Genomic DNA, 6279 nt, shown 5'->3' with positions numbered 1-6279 from the left:
CCAACAAATTCCAACACATGTGAGAGATGCAACCATATAGCCAAACTGGAGGCTAAGCTCTCTCAACTCAGTACTGGCGTAACCAGTCAGGAGGAGAAGGAAACCACACTCACTACAATTCCAGTCTCACATATACCTACCACGACAGCAAACCAAACACATAAACACACAAAAACATACTCGGAGGCTCTAAATAAAAATCTGCCTAAGCAGCAGAGACCTCCAAAGCAGGCACCCAAGCAACCACTACCACAAAACAAAACACATGCAACACATAGCTCACAAAGCCAGTGTGCCGAACAGTCACAGCCCTTAAGGCTAAACAACACACCTGATACACTTGTAATAGGTGACTCTATCGTCAGGCACACTGACGTGCCGCTCACCAGGCTGAACAAGGAGGAGGTCATGGTGAGCTGCCTGTCAGGCGCTAGGATCCGCCACATAACACAAGCACTCAGGTCACTCCAAGGCAAGTACAAATATGACTCGGTCATTGTCCATGCTGGTGTGAATGACCTGAGATGTACCTCCCTGGACTACATGAAAAGAGACATAGAGGAGCTTTCTTAGCATGTAGCCCAGGCCGGTATGACCCTGACCTTGAGTATCATCTTACCCTCACCAAGAATGATGCCACAATATGAAGACAAGATGATCAATTTCAACAATTGGCTTAAGTATTGGTGTCATTCAAAGGGGATCCAATGCCTGTCAGCCTAGGATGACATGCTCGATAAACCACGATGCTTCGCTAGGGAAGGCTTGCACCTGTCACCCCTGGGCTTTCGGATATTGGCAAAGGCTCTTACCACCCCCATAGTGCCTTTTTTAGGCAAGGCTCAAAAGACAAACCCACCTCCATAGGTATCACAAGGGATAAGAAACTAAGAGTAATGCTACTCAACGCCAGACGTCTAAACCTCAAGATGCACGCACTCGAAACTCTCCTTAGCATGGAGAACATTGATATATGTGCAGTAACAGAAACCTGGTTCAAGGCTCCCGAGAGCACCCCAGCACTACCAGGTTATACCTCATACCATGCTTTTCAGCCCCAAAACTTGGACCGAACCACAAAAGGAGGGGGAGTATCAATATTCCTCAAAGATACCCACACCTCCAGGTTGGTGGCACAGCACGAAACATCAGAGACTATCCATGTGCAACTAACAGTGGGTAAAACTGCCTTCCAGTTTATAGCCTGCTACAGACCACCCTCCCAAACCCAGGAACCCCACTCAGCCTTCCTGAGAACACTGGAAAATATGAAGGTCTCTCCAAACACCATTATATTGGGTGACTTCAACTACCCAAACATAGACTGGGAGCATTATTCTAGCTCCAACACCCTAGCCCAAAGGTTCCTAGAATTTATAAACTCAAATGCTATGGAACAACTTGTTACCACTCCCACAAGAGGGGAAAACATACTGGACCTGATCATCACCAACATGGGGACTCTATGCTTCAGACCAGAAGTGTATCCCTCACTGGTAAGATCAGACCATAAACTAATCTCACTGGATATTCACATCCCGACCCCACCCCCTGCCCAGAAAACCACAGTGAAAAACTTGTCTAAAGCAAATTTCACACTCCTCAAAACCGAGGTGGAATCCTGCAAAGCCCCTGGGCCTGTGGAAAATACGGCCCAGACCGCAGAATCCTTTATAAACGCATTCTATGAACACCTTCAGGAATGCATGGATCATGCAATCTCAAATAAAACCAAGACCCAATCCTCCAAAGGCAAGCATCCTGTCTGGTGGACCCCAGCCATAAACAAACTATACAATAGAAGGAGGAAGCTACTACATGATAGAGCAAAATCCCAAAAAGGGAAGGAATCTCTGATCAGTATTAGCAAAAAACTACGGGCACTCATAAAATCATCTAAGGCCAGCTTCGAGAGAAAAATTGCACAGGACACTAAGGATAATCACAAGGCTTTCTTTAGTTATGTTAGGAACCTGGGTGAGAATTCCCAGATATGATCAGAATTAGTCTAAAATGACAAAAAATACACCAAACCCACAGACATTGCCAACATCCTAGCTGACAGGTTCAGCGCAAACTCCCCCTCCCACCAAAAGGGCAAATATCTATCCCAGCAGAGTGTTGCCCCTGACATCTCAGATGCTCAGGTAAGAGCCGCCTCTCCAAAGCAAAAACACAGCATCAATGGGACCAGACAGTGTCCCGGCTGCGCCTACATGAACTCCAAAAGAGCTAAACCCAAACATAAAACTACTGTTCAATCTCAGCCTTACTACAGGATATGTACCCAAAGAGTGGCGTACAGCAACAGTGGTCCTTCTCCACAAAGGTGGTGCTTCAACGGATCCTGGAAACTATCGCCTCATAAGCCTGACTAGCTCGGTCTGCAAAGCTATGGAAAGGATCATCATGGACCTCATAAATAAAGATATTGGGGACCTACAGACACTGGATCCTACCCAGTTCGGCTTTGTTAAGGGCAGATCCTGCCTCTTAAACCTGGTCAATTTCTTTGAAACAGTCACCAAGGCCATTGACGAGGGGAAGGTGGTCCACACAGCCTACCTGGACCTCGCAAAAGCCTTCGATACAATACCCCACTCGGACATTATAGATAAGCTCACCAGCTTAAATATAAAGTCTATGTCACTAGATGGGTTGCAAACTGGCTCAAGGACAGAACCCACATGGTTAGAATTGCTGGAGCATTGTCAGACTCCAAACCAGTTACAAGTGGCATCCCACAAGGCTCAGTCCTGGGACCTCTCTTGTTCGGTATATATTTCCCGGAGGTACAGGCCAACATGGAAGGACTGTGACTGACCAAGTTCGCAGATGACTGCAAACTGAGTGCCATAATTGACTCTCCAGCCGACACAAGCATCCTCCAAAAGGGCCTCATAGAAACAGACAACTGGTGCCAGAGCCATGGCCTCAAGCTAAACGCCAAAAAGTGTATAGTCATCCCCTTTGGCAAAAACAAAGTGCCCACAAATTACCACATAGGTGGTAATCCATTAGGTACAGAAGAAGTAATTAGGGACCTGGGGACTCAAGTTGATAGCAATCTCTCATTTGACAACCACGTGGCCAAAGTGGTTAGAAAAACATTTTATATAGCCCACCTAATCATGAAGGGATTCACATCTAGATCAGGAGAGGTCATCGTGCCTCTTTACTCATCCCTCATCAGGCCCATAATTGAGTACAATGCCCTTTTGGGATGTACCTTACCAGACACCTGCAGCAACTGGAAAGACCCCAAAAGTACCTCACCAAGAGGATCAAAGGGCTCAAACAGATGCCATATGCTGCCCGGTTAAAGAAACTCCAGCTCTACTCAGTGGCATACCACCTGCTCAGAGGCGATCTGTGCCTGACGTATAAAGCCATGTCCAACCCGGAATTAATGGACATGCTGCACCTCAGAAAATCCAAATCCCATCTAGCTATGTGCTCGAGAGACTTGAACCTCAGCACTGAAATAAATAGGACATGCTGGAGGGACAGATTCATAACCCAGAGGCTTCCTTCACTCTGGAATAAAATCCCAGTCCAGGTTAGGCAGTGTCCCTCATTGACTCTCTTCAAGAGGAATCTTGATGAGTGGATGGGAGATCGTAGGTTTACCTCGGGTATCACTTCTGTGTCACTGTTAGAGAGAGGCACAGTATACTAACCTCGAAAAAGGGCATAGCAAAATTAATTTAAAATGGGTGGCGAAAGCCAAACACACTCTGTCTAGGCTTATAAATGCCCTAGGGCAGATAGCCTAGTATGAACCTATGAACCTATAACTATACCCACAGGTTGGAATAACATCAGTATAGTCCAATATGGACTGCAAACATTGTGGGGTTTTATGTTTTTGAAAATAGTAAAAATAAATGCTACAGAGGGTCCACAAATGGTTTAAAAACAATTTAATATTATAGCATAAAATATTGAGCACTTTCGTCTCCCAAAGGAAACTTTATCAGAATAATTACAAACCAACACAAAGGCATTATATAGTATCTAAAAACAATTTTCATTGGCTATAGTTAATGAATGAACCTGTTCTTTTCATATTTTCTCTCTTAAAGAACCCAGATATATGAGACAGTGCATAGAAAACTTCAATGTTGTTACAAACAAGGTACACACATAATTTGTATATAAGCATATGTACCAAACAACATTATAATTGTAAATGATGGTTAAATGGTTAAATAACCTATAATTTATTAGCTTTTGTACTTAGCACAGGAGCAATAAATACATCGTTATCTAAACCAGGGGGAATATTGCACCAAGTCTAAGTTGCCACTTTATTTCCCTACCTTTTAAAAAGTTTTTCCACCCCCCCCCCCCTTGGGTCTAACCTAATTTTTCTAGGATACCAAAGCAAAACTTCTTAGATCCTTGACATACAGTAGAATGTTTGAATAAAGCACTGTTTTCATTTTTGCTGGTAATATCGTGTGTGTGTTCATATATATGTGTCTTTCTGGCATGCTTAGTCTTGCCAACAAAAAATGCTAAACATTCAACAGTGTCACTCTTGAGGTCCCACAATCACCTTCCTGAAATGTTATTTTGCTGTTCATAGTATTGCATAATATTAAGGTCTGGTTCCTAGTGGTGTAAGTACACTGTTTACAACACCACACCTCATAGTTCCTTTAATTGCCATTGAAACTGTACCATATTTGTTCTCCAGTAATCTTTTGAAATTAAGTGCTGTTTTAGTAATAAAAGTGGGTTCATTCTGTACCAACTGATACATTTCAGAGTTAGTCTTAAAAATGCATCAATTTCTTTTAATGATGTCTTTGATCTCCCTGGTGAACTGGTTATGTTCTACTACCAAGGACCTTTCATATTTATGTTCCAAGTTGTTGGTAGATGCAGTGAGTCCAGTGCCTAGAAGTGGTTTGTATCTTTTCCCCCCAACTCATTGTATACCTCTAATAACAAGGTATCTAGAATATGACCAGGGTACCCTCTTGCTGAAAACATTTCCCTTAACCTTTGCTTGTACTAAGAATAGATTGAATTGTCTTTACCAGCAACAGCATCCAGATTACTACTTTTTCTTCAGGCCTCTGACTTTGAAAGATATGGCAATTGTAGCTTGTTGTACGTAGTATGAAGTCTTTTTCTAGCACCATGACTAAATCATGCTTAATATGTCTATGATATGCCAGTCCAGCTGCGCCAGAAGTAAATAGTAAATCTTAACTTTTCAGTTATACCTGTCTTGACTGTTTTCAACCTCTCCCCATAAATTAAAAAAAGCAATAGCCGCTATCACAGTTCCCAGGTTGTAATGTACCATCATCGGCTTGTGCATAGCTTTCTTATACATTCTCCAGTGAGGCACATTCTTTTCAGTTCTCACAGGTCTGAATGCCACATATCTCCCAACTGCCAGAAGGAAATGGACTGCTTTATAAGTTTGTTTTTATTTTGTTACAGTGTCTCTTTCATTGTTTGTTCACTTTTCTGACTCTCTGCATCCTTTATTTAGTTGGCTAGTGCTAAGTTGATTAATAAGTGTGAATGTGGTGGACAGGTAAAGCCCCCGAAGACCCTTCCAATCCCAAAATCTTTTTTGTTTGAGACTAGTGAATAATGTTAGTTACTGTGAAAATTGTGAAAACTTCAAATAGGCTATCAAGCTAGAAAGACAGAAGGGTTTGACTTCCTTCTTCAACTGAAAGTCCCTAGGTAGCTAGAATAAAAAGAAATAATTAGTGCAGCCTGCAGAAATAGAAAATATTAAGAAGATTCAAAGGAGAACTCCTTTATTAAAAAAAAAATAAATAAAAGTTTCATCTCCAGTGATTCCAGAAATAACTTTAGCTTTATTTTCTACTGTTGTGGTTGGTACTTGTACTGTATCGTCTTTTGCTAGCAAGGTTATAAATGTGTGAGGGGAACCGCAATAGATGTTGGTACTTGCATTTAAAATCAAACAGACACCTTTATTTATATTGATATTAGATCAGATGTTGGTCTTCCTGAAAATTATACTGGAAGTTAAAAAACCTGAGCTGTAGGGTTCCTTTGCAGAGGAGACTGAAAACATTCACCTCTCTATGGCTTTCCATTCCCAGATTAGAGACAGTTCTCCTCTAGTCTCTTCTTTGTCTAAGATAGATTATAAGAAGTTGTCAGAAAAGATTCTTTCAGGTTCTTCTGATGATTCTACAAAGCCAATGGTAGTCCCCTTTGTACTTAGTTCAGTACCATCAAATCTCTTACAGAAACTTTAGAAATAATCTACCTTTTTTC

The sequence above is a fragment of the Protopterus annectens genome, chromosome 10.part0 (genome assembly GCF_019279795.1).
Source record: "Protopterus annectens isolate FY-2018-M chromosome 10.part0, PAN1.0, whole genome shotgun sequence".
NCBI classification, from domain to species: Eukaryota; Metazoa; Chordata; order Ceratodontiformes; family Protopteridae; genus Protopterus; species Protopterus annectens.
Note: the sequence above shows the minus strand (reverse complement) of the source record.